We start from the raw sequence: 25,383 nt of genomic DNA on the forward strand, positions 1-25,383 counted from the left end.
CTCTATTTTGCTGTTCTCCCTTCTACCCTTCCTTAGAATTGCAAACTCTATGATTTCATGATCACTTTCACCCAGGCTGCCTTCTACTTTCACATTCTCAACGAGTTCCTCCCTATTTGTTAAAATCAAGTCTAGAACAGCTTCCCCCCTAGTAGCTTTTTCAACCTTCTGAAATAAAAAGTTGTCTGCAATGCAGTCCAAGAATTTGTTGGATAGTCTGACCACTAAATAATGAGAATCCCCACCTCCAAACACACTCATAGACACACTCATAGACTTCCAAACTCTAACATATAACATTCAGTGGGACTTATTTGTCCCCAATCCAATTCACCCTGTGCAGAAGGCGAGCATGAGACCAATGCACCACTTAAGGTTCCACTTAAACCTATTTTTGAGGAATTCAGTGGTGCATAGATCTTGTGCTGGCCTTCTGCACATACATGAATATCTCTCCCTTACAGCTAACTGTAATAAAATCAGTGGAGTTACACTGGGATGAATTTGTCTATAATGGGTCAAAGTTGTTTGTAAAGACAGGCTTTTACAAGCATTATTAGTACTGGAGAAAGGGAAGACTTGGCAGACACAGAAATAAGCAGAGCTGTAGAGATTCACGTTTCCTGTGGGTCAGTTCTGCACAAGTTGTATAAACTTTCTCCAGTTAAACACATGGTCTAAAGGTGAAAATTATTTTTTTCTGAGAACCATTCAATATTCTCTTTTTCTGGCAGCCTCCACAAACCACTTATACACAACTCCCTTTAATCATCTCTCATCTCTTGATCCAAATGCACATCCGCTTGAGGATGCAGAACATCATGTTCTTAGACATTTTATTATACACACATATGCTTCACAGTAGACTTTCATTTGTGCTACACGATTGCTTACACACATCCACTATTGTCTTCTGTCTTTTTATTCTTCCTGGAGGTAGGTAGATAGTGGTTATAACAAACAAAAGGTAGGAGCTAGGTTGTGTTTTATAATCTGTAGATTCTAGACTGCAGGCGAGGGGGAATACGTCAGTTTAGATTCTGCCTTTTAGACCTACCCTTCATTAGTGGGCACTATTGAGACACACAAAGCTGGGGGTCGCTAGGTGGAACTGGGCCTTAGACTGATGCAATGCTTAAGAGGACTGCATAGGCTGCACCATCCTAAGGGATGCTTTCCACCTCCCTCTATACCTTACCTGCTTTAATGGCCCCGAGTGCTCAGAAATCAGGAGATTTGCTTAAAAATTGTGACATTCAACCAATAATAAATCTTGAGTTCTTTTTGCCTTCTGGTGTTTGAGCCCTTAGGCTGCACTTCATCATGTTTTCAAGCTTTTCTTCATAACTGTGAGGCTACCTGTGACAGTGTACCTCATAAGGCTTTATGGGGAGGGGGTGCTTATAAATGTATGTATGACATAACTGGAATATGTTTTGTGCTGCCTGTGCCATGTAACATATCTCCGTAAAGGTTATGGTCTACTATATCTATTCATCCTATTTGTACATATATATCGTTTTCTACTCAAGGTTAAGAATATGGGCTGTATGCTTGCCTGATTTCTAAGTAAGCTTTGTGAGGCATTGGGTCAGCTTCTTTAGGAAGGAATTCGTCAGGTTAAGTACCTGATCAGGAGACACTTAGGGAACAATGCATCTTGGAATGCTCCAATCCACATGAGAAGTCTTCTTGGAGACATGCAAGATGCCATGTGGACAATGGCGTCGGCCTGCAAAGACTGAGTCATGCAGGGGCATGTGACTTGCCCAGGTGACTCCAAAACTCCATCTTGGAGCTGGACTTTGCATAGGAGGGAGGAGGGGGGTCTCCACCCACAAGAGGGAGTCTATTTAAACCTGTGGGAGACCCCTCCATTTGGTCTTCAGCTGGCTAAAGAAGGAGCCTCTCCACACCCCACACCCCCAGGATACTTGAAGGAGACTGAAACAAAGGACAGTAACTACAGGGGGTGTGAGTGATTGCTGGACCCAGGCTAAAAGGAGCTTAGCCTGTAAAAGGGAGCACTCTGGAACTGGTGAGGAAATTATCTGTATTCAGTTTGATTAGGCATAAGTTTGCGCATTTTATTTTATTTTGCTTGGTGACTTACTTTGTTCTGTCTGTTACTACTTTGAACCACTTAAATCCTACTGTCTGTATTTAATAAAATCACTTTTTGTTTAGTAATTTACTCAGAGTATGTATTAATACCTGAGAGAGCAAACAACTGTGCATATCTCTCTATCAGTGTTATAGAGGGTGAACAATTTATGAGTTTGCCCTGCATAAGCTTTATGCAGGGTAAAACGGATTTATCTGGGTTTAGACCCCATTGGGAGTTGGGCATCTGAGTGCTAAAGACAAGCACGCTACTGTGAGCTGTCTTCAGGTAAACCTGCAGCTTTGGGACAAGTGATTCAGACCCTGGATCTGTGTTGGAGCAGACGGGAGTGTCTGGCTCAGCAAGACAGGGTGCTGGAGTCCTGAGCTGGCACGGAAAACAGAAGCAGGGGTAGTCTTTGCACATCGGGTGGCAGCTCCCAAGGGGGTTTCTGTGGTGACGACGCAGGAAACAGAACGCCAGGTTTGTTGGTAGCCAGAGAGCTTTAAAAGCCTCCTGCAAAAAGCCTCCCAGGAAAACTTTTCCTGGGGTTTTTATTTCTCTCCTTACTTTGTTTACAACTCTTCTTAGTGGTTACATTCTTGCGCATAGAAAAGCCAGGCAGTATACATGCACATAAGATAATGAACCCATCTCTTGAGCGCGTGAATGCCAGCTGCGAGGGTACAATCAAATCAGCCAAATAAGTTTCCCAAACACAAACGCTGGATTGAAGGTCACTCCTGCCTCGTAGCCATGGGAGCAGTTTGCCGCGCCCGTGGGCTGGCGATTCGGGAGCTATGCATCCCTACAGGTTTCTGTGATCCAACCCGTCACACTACCAACTTACCTTTTTAAAAAAATGACAGCCAAGATTCTCACCTAATCGCATGCTTCCAGGAGCTGGGTCTTTAAGAAAACCACCAACTATGACAACTTGCAATAATATTGCAAGAGTTGGCAACACTCAAGACATCCTCTCACAGAGCTCCTTCCCACATGTTTTTTTCTATGGCATGTGTGGAGGAGAAATTACATGGACTTTACAATGTTGGAGGGGACTAAAAGAGGGTGACTGCAGTGAGAAGGGTCAAAAAGGCCTTAGGAATGATGAAAATGAAAGGGGGTTTTAGTTGCTCCTCGAGGGTGTGATCCTGCAAGATGCTGAGCATGCTAGCCCTGATGCAGTTAAGTTGAAGTTAGTGTCTGTGCTTGTGCTTAAATTTAAGCATATTATTAAGTGCTTTACTGGATTGGGGCTTAACACTGTGCAGAATCAAGCCCAAAGAGCTGATTGTTAAGAAAGTGAGAAGTGGCCAGTCTTGGGAAGAGGGAATTTAAGTTCTAATAAATGCGTGTTGTAAACTGTGGAAGCTGAACAATTGTTTAACAGGGAAATGGACCCAGATCAGATCCAGGTTTAGGTAATGGCAGGAATAGGTTAATTTCCCAGCTGGAGCTGCCTGCCCCTTCAGTGCTAGAGGGGGATATATAGAGGCAGCTCAAAGAGAGATCCCACTCTGAAAGAGACTGGCATCCCGTATACACAAACAGGCTTTCATGACATGAGTCTAATCACACTGAAAGGGAAATACCTCAGGGCACAGATTTCCAAAGAATCAAAAAATAATATGGTAATACTACATTCCATTCATGAGGCTTGATTTTCAATGTTGCTTAGAGTATGTGTGGCCACTTATATCTTTGAATTGGTACAGTTGGTCTGTACCAAAGGTTTGATGTGACTGTGTGCAGTGATCTGTAGTCTTTCTTTTATAAATAGATTTCTTGGCAGTGGAAAGTTTTGGAAGAAAATACAAGGGAAAGGAAATTAAAGATATAGAACAAGATATTCAGCTCCGTGCATGTCAAGACTACAGAGGAACTTTTCTCAAATGTATCATGGTATATTAAATTATATAAAACATCCTGTTTACCATTACTGAAATGCAGCTGTGACTGGGGTCGCTGGAGGGGTCTCACTGAAATTGCTCAATCAGAGCAAACCGCAAAGAATGGGGCAGACAATCCCTAAAACTGCTGGGCTATTCTAATAATTAGATTAACCAATTGCAGGTATCATTGCAGCCTCTGCTTGAGAGTGACGTGCTCAGACAGTGTGGGCGTGCAGCTGAGGTGTCCTAGCTGTAGACTGTATTGTTGCTCCAAAGAGTGTTTAGACAGACACATCAACTGCGCATCGAAAAAACAAGTCAAATGCCTGTCTAAAAGTTTGTGATCAGTGTCAGTCTTACGTGGACAAGGGGCACAGGTGTAAAGGGAGACGTTGTAAGCAGTGTCAGGGTTTGATCACCAGTGATATAGACAGCCACCTGTGTTTTATGGATAGCATTAGAAAGCCTGAATCATCAGAAAAAAAAATATATATATATATATACTTATGATTTTGAATGCATGCAGGAGACTGGGTTGCATGTGCCAAATTAAATTTTTGCTATGTTCCTAAGCCAGAAAAATCCTGGGAATTTAAGTGTGGTGAGTGTCTTTCTACCTTTGTTAAGACCTTTATTGGCAAAAAGTTCCAGGACTACACGTTCCTAGTGCACAATTCCAAAGATTATTATGCGTACTTAGTTATTAGTTACTGAAGAAAAAGATGTGCATAGAACTGATAACTCAGGGTAGTAAACTAAAGTGTGTGGAAGTTAAGGCCCTAGGCATTCATTTTATAGACTCTTTAAACTTCTTGCCCATGAAGCTTAGTAAGCTCCCACAGGCGATGGGGTTTGAAGGTTGCAAAGGGTATTTCCCACATTTTTTTAACACTTTAGAAAACCAAATTTACATAGGGCCTATGCTTGGGGTGGAGTACTATGGCGTAGACAGCATGCTGCCTTGACTGGTATCGGGACAACTGATATGAGACATTTGACATGCAGAATGAGCTCACGTATTATTGTCAGCAGGATGTCAACATTTTGAGATGGGCCTGTATCCTGTACAGAGAAGAGATCATGAAAATGACAGAGATGGGAGATATTGTATAGAGAGGTCCTGGTAAATTCACAGAGGTAAAATTGTGTATAGATCCTTTCCGGTACATAACGCTGGCACCTGTCTGCATGGCTATGTACAGGTTTGTTTTTTGCAGCCTAACACAGTAGCTCTTCTCCCTCCAGAGAATTATCACAGGCAGAAGAAGAGATATTCGACCCCCTCTATTCAGTGGCTGTTGTATACTGCTCACTAAGAAAATATACAAATACGGCATACTTTCCGGGGTAGGGAATTACAGGTAAGCCCCTACTTTCTAGCCGGTTATACCATCACTGACAGGGTATGCACAGCCTTTGAGTTTAACAGGTTTTTTTTCCAGGGCTGTGCCACCTGTTATTGTGAAAAAGCACAGAACCCTATGACGGGGACAACTTTTGGGTCTCTTTATTACAAGATGCAGCTCAAGACCGGCTCTCTGAAAAGACTTGGTTATGTAGTGAGGAATAAAATCTTTGAAATCTGGCATTTTGAAGAAAAATCTGACAAACTCTTTTCAGAGTACATAAAATTACACCTCCACCAAAAACAAGAGGCTTCAGGGTATCCCTGCTGGTGCACAGACAAAGAACTTATTTTGTTTTTAAGTTAACGATTTCTACCGGAAAGAAGGCGTGCGTTTATGCCAACACGAGATCATGTTGAACCCCGCTAAGTGCCAAATCACTAAACTGTTTTTAAATTCTCTGTGGGGTAAATTTGGCCAAAGAACAAACATACCCAATACCAGCATCGTGAGAGACCCTGATGAACTCTTTTAGTACCTGTTTTTTCCCAATTATGAGATTTCATCCGGCGAGTTTATCGATGATGAAACAGTGTGAGTGTCTTGAAAGCACGCAAAAGACTGCTACTTGGTCTCTGGCAATACCAACATCTTCATAGCCTGTTTCACCACTGCTTATGCCTGCTTAGAACAACCTGCTAGACAGGCTACAAGAGCAGTGCCTGTACCGTGACACTGACTCAGTGATATTTGTGAAAAGGGAGGGTGACTGGAAATTAAGAGGGAAAGGAAATTAAAGATATAGAACAAGATATTCAGCTCTGTGCAAATCAAGACTACAGATGAACTTTTCTGAATTAACACAAATGTATCATGGTATATTAAATTACATAAGAAGACATCCTTACATAAGAAGACTGAAATGCAGCTGTGACTGGGGTTGGTGGAGGGGCCTCACTTATATAGTCAAGGCACAGTGCTGGGAGAGAACTTTAAAAAAAACACCTCCACAAGGGGAATAGCTACCAGCACTAGTGCACTGTCTATACTAGCATGTTACAGCGCTGAAACTTGCAGTGCTCAGGGGGGTGGTTTTTCACACCCTTGAGGGAGAAAGTTGCAGCGCTGTAAAATGCCAGTGTAGATGAGCCCTGAGATTATTCAATCAGAGCAAACCTCAAAGAATGGGGCAGTCAATCCCTAAAACTGCTGGCCTAGTCTAATAATTAGATTCACCAAGCCAGCAACAACACAGCTTCTATGATACCTTACTGGTTACCCCAAAACCAAGACCATAGTTTCCACCCAGACAGCCAAGTCAAATATGGTGAGGATTATTTAAAATCTTATTCACTATATATACAGTGCTACCAATCCCAATGGATCGGAAAAATTTTCTACCAGGTCAATGAATATTTCAGATCTTACCAAATACATGCTTCTAGCCAATTCTTATTAACTAAATTAAGATCTCTTAAAAAAGAGAGTATTGTGGTTAAAAGATCATTATACGTGCAGCTATAAAGTTCTTAGGTCAGTTACACAATAGAGATAGTGAGCTGCTGATTTGTAGAAAGTTCTTCCAGAATCAATTCCATAGGTTATAGTTCCAAAGGCAGTCCATCACTGGAGTCTGAGAGCAAAAGAAGATGCAGAGTCTGTTTAAATTCTTCCATGAGAAATAATCCAGACCGGAACCGAAGATCTCAGTCTTGTGACTCAAACTTCTCCTGGTAAAACTCAAGCAGACTTGAGATGAAAAAAGGATCAGGTCTCCGAGTTCTTTTATGGGTCTCTGGCAGGCCGTGATAGCCTCGTGATAGCAGGTAACACAAAGACTAGGAAATGTATATTGTTGCTTTGTTAACAGTCAATTCCTATTTCCTATGTATACACAGATAATTAGTTGCATTGATTAGTATAAGGCCATTAACCATCCAAAGATTGATTGGTAGCTTACTACAAACTTCAAAGAGAAATATAAAGACAATATTATTATTACACCCAAGTTTCATCTAAATGTTAATATGCTCTTTTGATCTATATAGTAACAGTCAGAAATAGAAGTTTACCATCTACAAGCTAATAAAATTACATATTTTTCTTCATTACTAAGCAGATGTTTGGTATCAGACCCTCAGCTATGGCCAAAGCCCACAGTGCACAACTCAGGGGCAAGGGGAGGGTTACAAAGCTCATCAGAGCCCCCCAGTGCTGCACTAACAAAGCAACCGAGGGCCATATGCATGCAGGCCATGTCTCCAATGGGCATTGCAGAATTTTCTGGGTTAGGAGCAGAACTACTGCTCCTTCCAGAAGTAAGAGGGGAAACCTCACCCTTCTCCAGGGAGAACAATTTGGTGCAAACTCAGTTTTCCTCATTCCAGATCTTTCTTGTGGGATTTTCTGTGGGAGTGGGCGATCCAGGCTGATATTACAATTGTTATGCCCCTTGTATGAGGACACCTTTGCACCTAAAAGCAACCCTTGATAGTATGTATCAATATAGTGATTGGAGCTGGTCTGAGAAACTTTGACAGACCCATATTCCATTGCAATATGCAGCTCCATCCAAATGCTTTGTAAAATCAGATCGATTTCCTTAGGGATTTGCTTAGGAAAAAAATTGCAAACCGTTCTAACAATGTCTGAATGTTTCGTTTTGACATGTTCAGAACTAGCAGTTGGGTTTTTTCTTTTGATTTACTTTATTATATATTAGACTATATAATACAATTTTTAAAAATTCACTATTGAAATAAAACATTTTGAATGACCCCAAACAATTTCTTTTATGAATTTTCCTTTGCAGAAAGTTTTTGAAATGTTCAGTTGTAAATGAGAGGAAAATCAGGCCCCGTGGACTCACTTGGGTCAGTAGAAGTTTTGTATTGTGAGGATTGTAGGAGCAGGGCTTTTGTATTAAAAACAAATATATGATCAAAATTGTTAACAAAAGAAGAATGGCAGCTCTCTTTGCAATTTTTCCAAAACACTGTCTTATTCTTGAGATCACAATTCCGATTACTTCCACTTTCTCTTTAGCTTCTTTCTATCTACAGCAACTACACATTTTCCATGGGCTCCTGATAGTTCTTCTTTTGATCTCAAATTCTTAAGTGAAGACTTTTATAAATGACTGATTACTTTGCCCCAAGTTTGCTGTATGCGATGGAACTAGAAGTAGAGTATTTCTCTTTGCCAAGTTACTTTGTGCATACTGGAGAACCTCTAGAGAAGATGAAGTTTGAGACAATAATACTATAAACTGGTTTATATCATATTCCATTCTAAACAAGCCCTTTGACCTTGCTTATTTGTCCTGTCTCCATTGCTGCCAGATCTGAGCTATATTCCAAATGTTACTTTCAGATCCAGAAATCATAGGAGACCTTGTCCTCTTCAATCATTTTTACGCAGCTCACACAAGATTTCCCCATTTTATTATTATGTAACCCTTGTTTTTCATTTCTACTATAAATAAGCAACAAAGCATCATTTTTATTTGAAATGCTTAAAGTAAAGAAATAAAGGAAGAGTGTTTCCATGCTGATTCCTGTAAAAGTTAATAAATTAGAACTCTTTAGCAGTATCTTTAAGGCCTGTAATTTTGGTGAGCAGCCACCCTCTAAAAATCCCATTTAGAGTGGCCCCTTTAAGGTATCTCCATTTGGACACCCACAGTCACAAGTTATTTAGAAAAATTTTGGCCTTCATTTTGTTAATATTACAGACGCACCCTGTAGCAGGGTAGTCACCCGCTCCTGCCTGGAAGGGCCTGAAATAGCCCTGGGAGAAGGCTGTGGCAGGGAAAGCTGGACTGATTGGGGAAACAGCCTCAGCTGTGGCCATGCCCCAAACAGACCCGGCTGGCCCTATAAAGGCTTGAGCCAGGAGCTCAAGCAAACAGACTCCCTCTAGCTTCTGAGAGTGAGGACCTGAGCAGTGTACCTGAGTGGAGTGGAGCAGGGCTGGGGAAAGGCAGAGGAGCTGGGGAGGCTCCAGCCTGGAAAGCCCCAGGCTGTGGCCTAGCAAAAGGCCAACAGGTACTGAGGGTTGCAGAGGGCAGCCCAGGGGTAGGCAAAGGCAGCAGGTCCAAACCCAACCTTGCCGGTGATGAGTAGGCTGATACTGTAGTCTGCCCCAGGGTGCAGGGACTAGACAATGACTGGCAGTAGCCATATACTGAGGTGAGGTGGGGATAGTGGGTGGGGGTTCCCTGGGGAGGGGAGACCCTGAGACTGAGGGGTGTACTGCCAGGGGACAGCATCCTAGATAACAGGGCACTGGTCCAGGAGGGACACGGGGGCCAAGCAGCAGCAGGACACTGGCCTGCAGAGAGCGCTTTGGAGGCTGGAGAAGAGCTAATTCCCAAGATGACCAGCAGGAGGCGCTGCGGGGGTGAGTCCCGCACTGCTACACACCCAAAGACAATAATCAGGATCACAGCCCCATCTGGCTGGACACGGTACAATCACGTAGTAAGATTGTTCCTGCACTGAAGAACTTGCAAACTATGGCCTTGACTCTGCACAAGGCATCAATAAGCTATGCACAGGAATCAATGTCCCATCCCTCATGGGGCTCAAAACGGAATATGGGCTGACTAACAGACTTTGGGCAGTTTTAAAGTTTTATCATAAGCACAAACTCAAAAGCACAAATACTCATACCAAGGGTCCCTATGGCACAAAGAACCTTTCAACTCACATAGGTCAGACTAGATCGGTGAGTCTCAACCATGGGTACATGTACCCTTGGGGATATGCAGAGGTCTTCTGGGGGTACGTCAAATCATCTAGGTATTTGCTTAGGCTACATAAAAAGCACTAGCAAAGTCCGTACAAATTAAAATTTCATAAAGATAATGACTTGTTTATACTGCTCTATATACTATACATTGAAATGTAAGTGAAATATACATAATATAAGCTATTTATTTTATAATTATATGGTAAAAATGAGAAAGGAAGCAATTTTTCAGTAATAGTGGTTGTGACACTTCTGTATTTTTATGTCTGATTTTGTAAGCAAGTAGTTTTTAAGTAAGGTGAAACTTGGAGTACGCAAGACAAATCAGACTCCTGAATGGGGAACAGTAGTCTGGAAAGGCTGAGAGCCACTGGCCTAGATGATCATGATGATTCCTTCTGACCTTAAAATCTATGAGTCTATGATCTCAAATGACAACTCCTTTTTACATCTGTTCCTTGTTAGAGATGGGTCTGAGCTGCAAAAGTCAGATCCAGATTATGATTATTATCCCTATATTTCTTTGGTTTGGCTCATTATGGTGAGAAGATCTAGCTGCTAAACTTTAACTTGGATGTGGGTTCAGAGTCTGAAACTCCCACGTGTCCCCCAGGGGAGATCAGTTGGCATGTGACAGGGAAGATCTGTCCCAAAAATTTAGCAGTTTTTCAATCTGGGGCTTTAGCTCAATATCCTGAGGCCCTTCAGTCTTAATTTTGAAAGATACTGTCCTCCTGTGCCTGTAATTCAGTCATTAGGCTGCTCTTTTAAAAGAAAAGATAAACATAAAAATCCTTCAGCGTCAAAGCTTTAATGTGTGGTCCTTCTGTGGGCTGTTCTGTTTACACTAGCAGGAGCATAGGAACATACATTTTCAACCTCTTGCGTGCAGATACGGTAAGGCAAATAGGAACAACTATCAGCTGGTTTGTGTTCATCTTCAAACTCTTTTATCTGCAGGAAAATATTTAAAGTGAACAACTGATATTAGATATGAAAAAGTAGAATTTGCTTGAAGTAAAAACCGCCCTGCATCAAAAATCTCAATGCTTAGCATATAAGATCTGAAAGTAACATACTATAATAAAGCAGATTTGCCAGGTAAAGTATAAAAATGATGAATCTGAATGTCAGTGAGAATCTATCGGAATGTAGTTATCATACATTTGGCAAGAGAAATGAATATTTCAATACTTTGCAATAAGTAATCATTTTAACGTAAATGAATGAATATAACAACATTTTTTTTTTAAAAGTAAAGTCAAATGCAAGCAGAATCAAGGCACTTCCAATCTAATTTATTTAAGAATTCCATTGTCACTCCTTATGTATGAAACATCACAACTGAAGGCGAGTCTGTGTAACCATGTATTTCCTTTCACTCTTACAGGGAATGGGGGAAAGAGGATAAGGGTAACTGTTGGTTAAACTCAGCTGTTTCACCTTGTCTTTTAGACAAAGCAGGGAACCTTTCCACCTTTGGATGCTCCACTCAAATCTGTAGAAAGTGCTCTCACTTCCTTTGCCTGCACTGATTGGCTGTTTGCTCCAATCTTACCTCTCCCTCACAGTCTCTACCCTAGCTTCATTCCACACCTGCCCCCTCACCCTCTCCTCTGTCTGCCCTGTCCCTCTCTGCCACCTTCCCTTCCTTTCCCTTTTCTTTCCATTTGGCTGATTCCATCCTAAGTAAAATCACCCACTCGCCAGGGAACTAACCACCATCACATTGTTCATTCTGCTTGTGTGTTCTATCTCTTTCTCCACCCGGTATCTGTCCTATCTATTGAGATAATACTGTCTCATTGTTTCCTTGTACTCCCCAGTCAGTCAGTCAGTCAGTCTGTATCTATGTATTGTCTCTTGTCTGATACTTGGATTGTAAGCTCTTTGGGGCAGTGACTGGTTTTTTTGTTCTGTGTTTGTACAGTGCCTAGCACAATGGGGTCCTGGTCAGGGACTGGGACTCCTAGGTGCTATAGTAATACGCATCAGAATAAAAATAGTCTTAAATTAGATTGTAAACTCTTTAGGGTAGGGATTTCTCTTATGTGTTCATATAGCTCCTAGCATGTGAAGTGGAAGCTAGGGTCTGTTAGGGGAAGGAAAATTGTGGGAAGGAAAGGCCTGGCTTGAGTCTTCTTCAAAGTTTGTGTGAACCTTGAAGAGTTCCTGTTTCTGGCCAAAGACAGGTAGGTTTTCTAGAGTTTAGTGATTTCAATCCGAAAGTTTCACAGCACTGTTCTCATATCTCATGAGACGTTCCATCATGAGTCCAAAGAGTCTCCCATGCGCAAAATCTACCTATTTATGTTCTTATACTATGCCCATCACTGTGGTATCAGAACATACTATACAATTTAAATTACTGAGTAGTCTACAGAGAGTCCTCTCTGTTCTTGTCCAGAGACACATAGGATTCATCATGCACCTTCATCTCTCTCCTCTTGTTCTTCTGTTACTCTTTTACCTAGTTTCAGAGCAAGCAGAGGGTTTTTCTCCTCCTTCATTTCTATTGGGATTCCCTTATGAACACCTTATGAACATGAAGGAATAAAGCACGAGAACCCTTTGAAAGACAAATATGCAGGTCAAGTGCAAACTAAAATGTCTCCCAAAATGCAAAGTCACATTTTGTAGAGTAGTCATATGAATAGCTGATGTGTGCTACCCTTGAAATAAAAAAGCAGTGAGCAGATATGAGAACAGTGCTGTGAAACTTTCAGATTGAAACCACTAAACTCTAGAAGACCTACCTGTCTTTGGCCATGTCTCAGTAAAGAGAACCCCGTATTGTCAAAGCTTATCCCTGCATTTACTTTATGCTATGCTATGCCTAGCCCAAGGGGTAGTAAAACACACACTGTGACAAGTCATTCCATATTCTTTATGAAAATATGCTTATGATATGAATGACATAACTGAGATATACTTCATGCAAGATGGCTCATGTGAGATATCATTGGAAAGGTTATGATTTACTGAATGCGATTATCTAATTTGTATCCCTGTATCATTTCTGTATCTGAAGTTAGGGATATTGACTATGTATCTGTATTTCAACTATGCTACTTTGACGCCCGCTGCTAACACTTCAGGTACAACAATGGAAAAGCCAGACAGGGAGGATGGCCCATCAGCGAGGACAATGGACTGTGAAAAGCTTGGCCTTCCTGTGGACATTCCATACTGCCACTGACTCATGGATGCTGTGATACTACAGGGTCAGGTGGTTTTGACACATGATACTAAAACATTACCTGGGATGACTTGTAACTTTCCACTGTAAGGGAAAGGGGGTGGTGTCAAGTTTGGGAAACTTGTAAATCCTATTTAACGGTGAGAAAGAAGGCAAACAGGACTCCTCTCCATGGCGTGTCTGCCCAAGAAGAAAGACTGCAAAAGGGAAGGTGGGGGAGAGTCCAGACTGAGACAGGGGTCCAGTCTGAAAAGGGATTTAACTGGAACTCTGAACCACAGAAATTTGCAGACTGCCTGCAACAATATATAGGTTGAGAAATACTATTTGTAACCAATTTATTTAGTGAAACTAGCTTAGTTTGCGTGTTTGATTTCATTTGCTTAGTAATCTGCTTTGTTCTGTTTGTTACCCCCTTTTACCACTTAAAATCTGCCTTTTATAGTTAATAACATTTGTTTTGTTTAATAATAAACTTGGTTTCTGTAATTTCTAATGGAGGGGGAGGGGCGAGAAGTTGTGCATACCGTCCTCCACATTGAGGGAGGGGGCGAATTTCATAATATATCTTTGGGTCTGCACTCCAAGGGAGGTGGACATCTGAGTGCTGGAGCAAGTCCCTTAAGCTGAGTCTTCCCAGAGCTGATCTGCAGCTGGGTGTGGCCCTGCCTGTGTGTGTGTTAAAGGAGGGTTTAAGAGCCTGGCTCACCAAGACAGGTTAAAGGGGGCCCATGCTGGTGGAACAGGTAGACTCAGTGGTATCTCAGCACATCAGGTGGCTTCCCAAGGGGTCCAACCCATCACACACACTAATTTAACTATATGTTCCTAGTACAGATTGGTGCTGTTGTCTACCATCTCTTTTAATCACTACAGTAATAATGAGCATTCCCCCATGCCTGTTTCTGAAGCTTTAAAAACTTTGTTTCATGATCAAATTTGGCATTTTAAAGTAAAAACAAAGGCTGAAATTTTCAAAAAAGCCTAAGGGAGTTGAGGGGTCCAAATCCCATTGAATTTCAATGGGACTCTTAGACTCCTTTGACAATCCCAACCAAAGCTTTAAAACTTCAAAATGGCTGCAGAGGACTCCTAAATGGCTGTGTAGTCACAGCAGGTCTGCAAATGGAAACACTGTATAGACAGACAGAAAATCAGAGTTCAGGCCATCATTCCACCTTTGGTTTGTCCAGCTGTGCCTATTATGGTCACACACATTCTATACAGCCCCATTCTAAATGTCTGTACCCCTTACATTAGCAGGATACATACTGATGGCTCCATTGCTCTGAGATTCTGGTAAGATCAATAGACAATGACATAACAAAAATGATTAGGGGTATGGAACGGCCTCCGTATGAGGAGAGATTAATAAGACTGGGACTTTTCATCTTGGAAAAGAGATGACTAAGGGGAGGATATAATTGCGGTCTATAAAATGACAACTGGTGTGGAGGAAGTAAATAAGGAAGTGTTATTTACTGCTTCTCATAACACAAGAACTAGGGGGTCACCAAATGAAATTCATAGGGAGCAGGTTTAAAACAAACAAACAAAAGGAAGTATGTCTTCACACAGCCCGTGGAACTCTTTGCCAGAGGATGCTGTGAAGGCCAAGACTATAACAGGATTCAAAAAAGAACCAGATAAATTCATGGAGGATAGGTCCACCAATGGCAATTAGCCAGGATGGGCAGGGATGGTGTCCCTCCCTCTGTTTGCCAGAAGCTGGGAATGAGCGACAGGGAAAGGATCATTTGATGATTACCTGTTCTGTTCATTCCCTCTGGGGCACCTGGCATTGGCCTCTGTTGGAAGACAAGATACTGGGCTAGATGGACCTTTGGTTTGACCCAATATGGCTGTTCTTATGTTAATGGTGGATTGTGTTGGCCAGGATTCTGAATTTCCTAGTTAGTGCCAAATGAGAGTTAAATGCCTAAAACTGCTTCTATTCTTACATGGGATTTTAATAAATAACTTATTCCAGATGAGACTGGATTTTAATACTTACTCCTGTGTATGAGTTGCTTTTCTGAATGTTCTTGGGAGCTAGAGTTTCACATCTGTCTACATCTTAAGCAATTTTGGCTCTGACTAGAAGATGCTTTCATGAATGAAATGTTTGTGCTTATTCTACTTCTTATCTTCTACTAAATGGGTCAGTGAAGGGATGTGAATCTTGTTAGTAGGTCTGATATTATTAACCTTTAGGCTGCTGACATTTTTCTACTTGTCCAGTAAATGAATGTAACAAAGATACTTATAGATGTCTGTATCATGCTAGGAGTTCAGAGACCACAGTTTACAATACTTTTCGAATAGCTTTAGTTTATTATTGCAATATTTTTTATTGATCATTGGTTCTTTTTTTTCTACCAGTAAACACTATGAGGCTGACTCTTGTCAGTGCCAGCTATGGGGACACCAAGTTAAAACATTATAACTTTAAAACTCTATTTTTAATTTTTATTTTCAAATTTCCCATTCTAGCCTGAGATGAGAAGTGCCACGTGAAATTTCAAGGGGACTGGTTTCTTTTTTGGGAAATTAGCTTAATCACCTTCTTTACTATGATCCTGCACACACTTATTCTCATGTTTTAATTTAAAGCATGTGATAGTCCCACTGACTTCAATGAAGTGACTTGTGCTTAAAGTTAAGCTCATGTCAACCTTTTGTAACTAAAATAATAATAAAATTACAAATAACAATACTTATATGGAGTTGCTGTAAGCACTCATAATTTGTGAAATTCTCAAAGGAGCTAGATAAAGGTATAAAGTAGACCTGGTTAAAATTTTTCCTTCAAAACTGTTTTTGACAGATAAATAGGTTTTCAAAAAAATGAATTTTTTTATTAAAAGCATCTGCTTTCTGCAGAAAATTAGATTTTTGTATTAAGGAAACAAAAGGCCCAAGCCTGAAATATTTCATCCAAAAACTGAAAAATTTTGATTTGCAAATGCTGCATATTGTGCTTTGTGGGAGTTATAGTTAAATTGTCTCATGTTCCCCTTCTCTATGGGTTAGGTTCCCCAGCCAGACTACATGACCCATGATGTGCTTCTTCCTCTCTCGAAGAAAGTGGACTGTGGTGAATCATAGGAGATGTAGTCCAACCAGAGATCCTGGCCTATAGAGGGGAATGGGCTCTTGAAGCATCTGAACTACAACTCCCACGAGACATTGCAGCAGCATTTCCAACCAATTTTTTTTTTCAAATTTCCACCAAAAATCAAAAATGTCCATGAAAAATGTTGATGAAAATGATTTCTTCTCATTTTCATGGAAGTTTCCCCATAAAAAAAAATCAATTTTTTCAAACTGCTCTGGTCTTAAGGCCACAGACCAAATTGGATGAAACTATATTTGGCAGGTGTTGATGAAAATAACAGAAACATACTTTGTACAGAAAATGGGGAAATACATCTCCTGAGTGGGAAAATAGGCATTTAGGGCTTGATTCTGTAAGGTGCTGAACACTCTGGTCTTGTGCATGTGCTTAATTGTAAACACATGAGTAATCCCATTGGTTTCATTAGTGGCCCCATCGTTAGGGTCCCGCAGGGGAACGAATGGGGGCTGGGCTGCCCGATGCCTCAGCCCTGGGGCCGCCGCGGGATAGCACCAGCTGGGCAGCAGCCCAGATGCGACTGGCCAGGGGCTGGACGCAGGGTGCGCGCTGCTGGGTCCCCGCAGCAGGCCCGGGCTCGGGGGGTTCAGGCCCGGGCACCAGAGTCGCAGCCGCAGAGCTTGGTCATCGGCCGCTTCCTCCCCCCGCGGCAGTGGAAGCTGCAGCAGCGGCTGCTCCCGAGTCCCGCTGCCCAGAGGGGGAGAACAGCCGCCGCCTGGCCCTGCGGGCTGCCCCCTACTCTCCCCACTGCCCGACTGAATCCTGCTTGCACTTGGGGCCAGGCCAGACTCTCACTCACCCTGGCCCCGCGCTTCCCCTGCGTCTCCCGGGCCCCCCTCCACAAGCGCTGGAGGGAGGAGGAATGGCGAGGTGGGGAAGAGGCGCGGATTTGGGGAGGGAGCCAATGGGGGAAGGAGGGAGTGGAGTCAGGGCGGGGTGTGGGGAGGTGGGGCCGCACCTCTGTGCTCCGGAGTATTTGCTTGTTTGTCCAGTGTCCCAACTTAACATTGGTCGGAACGTGGGACAAACAAGGAAATATCAGGACAGTCCCGATAAAATCGGGACGTCTGGTCACCCTAATCGCCAGTCAATTAGGTAAGCCACCAACTGCATTATGTTTGCTTCTCCAATCCTCTCAAGTGATTTAGTGTTTTGCCATATATCTGTATATGGCTCCATCAGAAAAATATGCTTTCCCCTTAGAGCTTCTTAGATGGATGGAACTTTTTTCACAGAGACATTTTAATGCTAAAAGATTGATAATGCACTTATAAAAATAATGAAAGTATTTTCCAGGCATCAGTCCTCCACGTAGATAAGGTAACTTCCAATGATCAAAGTTTTCCTTATCTGCATAGAGAGTTAACACATGGAAAATATTTTCATTACTTTCATAAGTGCATTGTCATTCTCTTGGCATTAAAATGTTTCAGTGAAACTAGGTGGGGGTGGGGAGATTTATTTGTTTCACTGTTTTGTAGGACAAGAATGTTGTGCTGGATGAATGTAGACTTCTAATTTGCTTTTGGGTTGAGGAAAGAGAGGATGAGAGAAACTGATGCAAAAAAACTAGACATATGGACTGAAGCTGTGTGTCTTTCTCTTTGTACTCCAGGGCTTACGCTTTTCCAAACCACTTTCTAAGGAATGAAGGCAGAACAGAAAAATTAGAGACCAAACTGAAGTGCTTCACCAGGTAGGAGAAATCTATTTGATCACATTCATTCGAGCAGACAGAGGTGGGGCTAGAACTTGTTATGAGCAAGATCATTCTTTCTGCTTAATTGAGGCAAAAAAAAAGAGAGAGAAAATGAAGAATGTGTGTACAGCAATAAGTAGAGTGTGCAGAGAGATCATGATACCTGTGGAGTTAAAGGACTGTTAACCTAATTGGCAGCATTAGTAATACTGTGGGGCATCATGTATTTGTTTCTCAATTGTTTAGTCAGGGTGTGATTCCATGATACTCTACTCTTAAATTATTTGCAATATGAGTTTCCTAAGGTAGGGCCATGAAGTTATCTCTTGGAGCTAGCATGAAGTTGTTCTATGCCTGCTATCTATGTAGTCTGTAAGAAGTAGTGAGTCCCTGTAATTCTGGGGAAATAAGGGAAAATAGACAGCAGCAAATGGAGAGCTTGATCACCACTTGCTTTAAATCTATAATCTTATTTATTTAAAGTAGCTGCCAGGAGGAGGTTGGAGACAGTCAGCAGGGATTGATTTAAATCAAAGAGATTTAAATCACCAGTTTTAATAATCATTTAAATCAGCAAGCAGGAAACCTTGATTTAAATAACCAATTTTAATTATGGTTTTCATTTGTACTTATTTACCTAAAGAATGATTGATTCTCATTGGTTGGTAACTATTAAAACATGTTGCTTTCCAACTAAATATAGTCTTTATACTAAATTTGGTTCTTTTTGTTAACAAGCTGGATGCACTATATCTATACACATTTTATTTAAGCAATTATAGATCTTAATTTACATGTATTTAGATTTTTAATTTTTATATTTTGTATTAAGTTAGAAAATGGTGAATGATGCAATTCTTATTTACCAGATAATGATGAATTTTCTAATTGTGACTTGTGTCAAGCTATATTTGGATTGAAATTAGAATTCAGTTAAAAATGCACAAAACCAGTATTTTCCAATTTTTAAAAATTAGCTGAATAAAACTACCTTAAATGTGCTGGATATATAAGAAACAAAAAGTAAGTTTATTTAAACATGTTTTGCATTTAATACTAACTGACTTATTAAACAAAGGCAGTATGTAGTTAGTGAATTGAGCTAATTGTTTCTGGCCATTATGTTCTTCAATATTTTAGAAGTGGTAGCTTTCATTCTCTCAGATCTAATTTCTATTTATAGATTGGAAGAGAAAAAGAAGCTTTCCTGCTTTTTTTTAAACTCTGAATTGGTTTCTTAACTATGAATGAACTAGTCATTGAACTGAACTAGGTGAATAAACTGAAAATGAAGAAAATAGTCTCTCTGTACCTGCAGAAGAGGCTACTGCTGTCAAAAACTAGTTAGCACTTCAGCTGGTTCCAGGTGCTAGGCCATTGACTTCCATGAGTTCAGTGGTCTGACTTTTTTGTACCGATTAGTATAATTATTTGTATTTAATTTCAATTTTAATAGTTTATGATAAGTGTAGGCTTTAACATAGTGGTGCATGGTTGTTGCTATTAATCCACTTGGAATACAGGACTGATGGTCACTTTGAAATCTCCATAAATTCATATTGCCCCAGATTGTTTCACTACAGGAACAACATCTGAGTTTTTCAAAGCCAACTAAAGGATACAGCCTCACTGGTTTCTTGAAAATTAATCGGAGCTCTGTGACTAAATCCCCCAAATCTCAGCCAAATGGTGTAGCCCATTCCCTTCTGTTAACTCTGATCTCCAGCAAACTGGCTTGTCTTTTGACCTTTGCTGGGGCTTTGAAAACTTGAGTATTGCATTCTCTTGCATTTCCAGTTTGTCTTCAAAATCTTGTGCTGTTTCCATATCCCCTGGGAAATCCTTTTTATGTTACAGCAGCTGTGATAATTTTGCATTGTTGCCATCCATTAGGGCTATGTTTCCCAAACTTTAGAAAGTTTGTTTCATTTTCAACCCTTCCATATGTTATTAAAGTCTCTCCCATCCTGATGTAAGGATTTTCCTTGCTCCCCTGACTAGTTCTTCATGATCCTCTGGGGAGGGGCGAAGAGGAAGGGGCATGTCCCCACATTTTAGAAAATGTTGCTTTAGGAGTTTCACTGTTTGTATCAATATCATGTTCTCACTTTAGACTTAAAAAGAACAGAAGTACTTGTGGCACCTTAGAGACTAACAAATTTATTTGAGCATAAGCTTTTGTGGGCTACATCCCACTTCGGATGCATAGAATGGAACATATATTGAGGAGATATATATATATATACACACACACACACATACTGAGAGCATGAACAGGTGGGAGTTGTCTTACCAACTCTGAGAGGCCAATTAAGTAAGAGAAAAAGCTTTTGAAGTGATAATCAAGATAGCCCAGTACAGACAGGTTGATAAGTGAGAGAGTACTTACATGGGGAGATAGATTCAATGTTTGTAATAGCTCAGCCATTCCCAGTCTTTATTCAAACCTAAACTGATTGTGTCTAATTTGCATATCAATTCAAGTTCAGCAGTTTCTCGTTGGAGTCTGTTTTTGAAGCTTTTCTGTTGTAAAATAGCCACCCGCAGGTCTGTCATTGAATGACCAGACAGGTTAAAGTGTTCTCCCACTGGTTTTTGAGTATTATGATTCCTGATGTCAGATTTGTGTCCATTAATTCTTTTGCGTAGAGACTGTCCGGTTTGGCCAATGTACATGGCAGAGGGGCATTGCTGGCACATGATGGCATATATCACATTGGTAGATGTGCAGGTGAACGAGCCCCTGATGTGATTAGGTCCTATGATGATGTCACTTGAATAGATGTGGACAGAGTTGGTATCGGGCTTTGTTGCAAGGATAGGTTCCTGGGTTAGTGTTTTTGTTCAGTGATGTGTGGTTGCTGGTGAGTATTTGCTTCAGGTTGGGGGTTGTCTGTAAGCGAGGACAGGTCTGTCTCCCAAGATCTGTGAGAGTGAGGGATCATCTTTCAGGATAGGTTGTAGATCTTTGATGATGCGCTGGAGAGGTTTTAGTTGGGGGCTGAAGGTGACAGCTAGTGGTGTTCTGTTATTTTCTTTGTTGGGCCTGTCTTGTAGGAGGTGACTTCTGAGTACTCATCTGGCTCTGTCAATCTGTTTTTTCACTTCAACAGATGGGTATTGTAGTTTTAAGAATGCTTGATAGAGATCTTGTAGGTGCTTGTCTCTGTCTGAGCGATTGGAGCAAATGCGGTTGTATCTTAGAGCTTGGCTGTAGACAATGGATCTTGTGGTGTGTCCTGGATGGAAGCTAGAGGCATGTAGGTAAGTATAGCGGTCAGTAGGTTTCTGGTATAGGGTGGTATTGATGTGACCATCGCTTATTAGCACAGTAGTGTCCAGGAAATGGACTGCTTGTCTGGATTGATCTAGGCTGAGGTTAATGGTGGGATGGAAATTATTGAAATCGTGGTAGAATTCCTCAAGGGCTTCCTTTCCATGGGTCCAGATGATGAAGATGTCATCAATGTAGCGCAAGTAGAGTAGGGGCATTAGAGGACGAGAGCTAAGGAAGCGTTGTTCTAAGTCAGCCATAAAAATGTTGGCATACTGACACTTTAGACTTGTCTTCCTTAGCTAGTCATACTAAGCAAGTCCTTTCCCTTGCACCATGAACACATATAACTTATAGGACTGTCCTTGTTTTTCTTGACAGACTTTCCAGTTGTGTGTGCATTTGTATGGTTTGTCCTTAGAAAGGAACACTAAACTTAGCAATATGTATATTGTTTTCATGCTGCTTGCAAATTATCTTTTAAAAACTCTGTGGGAATAAGTCTGGTTGTAAATTTTGTAAATGTGTCACAAAAACTCTTGTGTGGTCCATAGCTTTTCATGAACATCAGGAAGTTATCCCAGTTTTTTCTACTGTATTTGATTTAATAATGCTGTCCAGATGTTTATACTCTAGCAGTGTTGTTCTGTGAGAAGAACACAAATGCCACGTTAACCATGAATATAAAATGCATCTGCACAGGGGGGTCAGCTTAAAGACAGTTAAAAGATAAAATGAGTTTATAAGAGATAATCTTGGTTTCTAAAAACATTGTTTTCACACACTTTCTAATGCAAACATTTATTTCTAGTAGAGATGAGCCTGAACTGTAACTCTGGGACTTTGGGAACTCAATATGGTACTTGGCTTCCATTTCTGCTTAGTTTGTAAGGGATTGCTGAGAATGAAACTACGGTCGTACATCAATTTTTTCCACAAATCATCATATAAAATAGATTCTATTTCATGACCGGAGAAACATTTAAAGTGATTCCATCTAGCTTAGGGGGAAAAGTCCACTTCCATAACTCTCTACAGAACCATGATGGCATGGTCTATGCCACACTTGATTTGAATTACAAGGGCTTTAAGAGAACTTGTTTTGTCTATCAACTAAGTAAATCTTGTGGGCTACAAAATGTCTATGCCAGCGTGAGAGTGCTAGGGAGGCAGGAGAAAGCACCAGACAGCATTTGTGTTGGGGCCATAATTTGGTTGCTGTAGCATGAGGTGGGTAGCAGACATGACCCTGCAATTCCTGCTCACCAGAATGGCTGTGGTGGGGGAACATTGGTGACAACTATTAAAATGGATAGCGAGGGTTTTCCTGGGATAGGCATCAATCCACATTTCTGTGGTTTAGCATCATAGGTTGGTCTGTGGTGTCTTTTGGAGATGTGCTAAAACTGAGCACTGCCTTTAAATGGATCTTAAAGTCAGGAGCAATTTCCACAGCTGAAGTCTAGTTTCTAATTTGAGGCCATCTTCCAAAACTGAGAGGAATTTTGCAAACTTGAAAACTAAAATAGTCAGCTCATGGGTGTGCAAGCACATCGCTAATCATGTACCACAGCCTTTGAAACTGACTCTAAACTAAGATTGCCTTTTGGCTCTGGACAGGAAGAGCCCATCTAACAGGTTTTAAATGTCACATCAACATTCCACCCTAAATCAGATATTAGAGACAGTCCTATACAGGCCAGATCCTGAGCTCCCTTTGGCCTATTTGTGCTGCTCAGTGCCTGAAAAGCTACCTAAATGGGCAGCTGGTGATTCCCCTTGTGCAGCGAAATCCCTCAGTGGTGCACAGCCAGTGGGGGTGGTGCGTTGGGCTGGAGACCAGAGCAGGCGTGGCCTTAGAACCTCATGCTCTGACAATCCCCAGACAGAATGATCTCTAGGGGGGCCATTACCTGGATTGTAGCATAGAGCAATTGCTTCTGGGGCTGAGTCAGCCCCTTGCTAACCCCGAGATTGGGGGAACAAAAAGGGTGTCTTAGAGCCCCCTTTTTCTCCAAACTTGTGTGTTGTACCAAGCTTAGCTCAGCCAGAGCCCACCTCTCTTAGGCCGTACATCTCTTAGGGATCTATATTTCTGGTATCATGCTGAGACCAGTACATCTGGAGTTGCATTTCATATTTAAGACTTAAATCCAAATTTCCCTAGCATATGCCTCTCTGACATCGCCATTTCAATTTAACCGAGTATAATAACTTTGGCAGGAATATTGCCCAGAGTTATGAAGAACTCAGAGAGAAAGATACACTGGGGAGATTGGACAGCCTCTTCGTCACAGCATCTGGAGTATTTCCTAGGCATGCTTAGTGAAATCTACCCATGTCCTTCTCAAAAGCAATCAGATCAGGCAGATTTGGGTCATCGCTCTGGAGAAGGAACCTGAGCAGAATGTGTAAGAAGATTATATTAGAATTTAGGCAGGCAGGGTTTCTACACAGATCCACTGAGAAATGATGCAGAAACATACACACAATCCCAGTCTTATAAATTAGGCTTCCCCTATTTCTTCTACCATATTTGGAGATACTTTTATGTGTTTCCAACTAGAGATATCTAGTCACAAATCTCTAATCTGTGTTTATGAGATTTCAATCCTCAACCACATTCCACTCAGAAAAGCAAGCCAAGAAAAATGTTTGTGATGATTAATTGTTAATCCTGTTCCATTATCCTCAGATTTGCATTAATATTTCAGCACTCACTGCAGAAGCATAAATAAACTCCTCGGGAAAAACAAAACAAAAACCTCCTGTAGAAACCCTGCTAGCTCCTAGCACAGATCATGGCCATGAATATATTTCTTCTTGGAACTTTAAAAAACCTGTACACATGGATTTTTTTTTTCACACGATGGGCTCATTTGATCTGATAAACTCAGAGGCTTCCTGTGCTTTGCAGCTCTAATCCTTTGGGGGACCCTTAGCTTAAATTACAGAGGGGACTAAATCTAATATACTCTGCTTACATTGCCTGCTAAATCTAATATACTCTGCTTCAATAAAGGCAAAACAAATAATCTCCTGCTAGCACCAAATCAAACCACATTCTAGCATTTGAAGAATTCTTTGTGGTGCCTTGAAGAACATCAAAATTTGCCACACTTCAAGGAATATTGCACACATGGTCATCATTATTATTATTATTAGTGGTAGTAATATTACTGTAACATCTAGCGGTACCAATTGAGATTGGAGCCCTGTTGTGCTAGGCACAGTAGAAACATAAGGTAAGAGACACAACCTGTGCCCTGAGGAGTTTACAATTTATATAGACAAAGGGTGAGAGAGAAATAAAGTCACTTCTCGTCATACTGAAGGTGACATGGCAGGTCAGTGCCAGAGCCAGGAACAGAACCAGATCTGGGTCCGAGTGCAGTACCTTATCCAGTAGATCATGGTGGAATTTCACCAGAGGCAGGGAAATAGTCCCAACCTTCTTTCCAGCATCTAGAATTCTAAAATGGGCTTCCTAAGAGCTCCTTCCAGCCAATCACTGGAGCAGGGCCAACTTGCAATTATCCTAAACAGGGATCAAGTAAGGGAAGGAGAACTCCTCTGTGAAGAAACACAGGCTTTCCTCAATCATGGGTCAAATTTAAAACACCGTAAAGTGCATATTGCTTATTCCCCTCTATATTTAGGCTAAACTCCAGACCTTTCTGGTTTTGCTTAGCATATGATCATGGCAGACCAAACTGCTGCAGGGCAGCGGCAGCTCCAGGCACCAGCACTCCAAGCGCATGCCTGAGGCAGCAAGTTGTGGGGGGCGCCCTGCCGGTCCCTGCGAGGGCGGCAGTCAGGCAGCCTTTGGCAGCATGCTTGCAGAAGGTCTGCCGGTCCCGCGGATTCAGCGGCAATGCGGCGGCAGGTACACTGAACCCGCGGGACCAGCGGACCTCCCAAAGGCATGCCACCGAAGGCAGGCTGCCTGCCGTGCTTGGGGCGGCAAAAAAGCTAGAG

At 41.5% G+C, this 25,383-nt stretch overlaps 1 protein-coding gene across 1 annotated transcript in view; it reads left to right on the plus strand.

Annotated features, from left to right (window-relative positions):
• The first annotated feature begins 17,893 nt into the window (after window positions 1–17,893).
• The window catches only part of LOC117872446 (collagen alpha-6(VI) chain-like), a 127,471-nt gene continuing 119,981 nt past the window's right edge, over window positions 17,894–25,383 (plus strand). The window contains exon 1 of the mRNA XM_034760901.1: window positions 17,894–18,128. The gene's annotated coding sequence lies outside the window, so the exon portion shown is untranslated. The remainder of the gene's footprint in view (window positions 18,129–25,383) is intronic.

Source organism: Trachemys scripta, chromosome 2 (assembly GCF_013100865.1).
Source record: "Trachemys scripta elegans isolate TJP31775 chromosome 2, CAS_Tse_1.0, whole genome shotgun sequence".
NCBI lineage: Eukaryota > Metazoa > Chordata > Testudines > Emydidae > Trachemys > Trachemys scripta.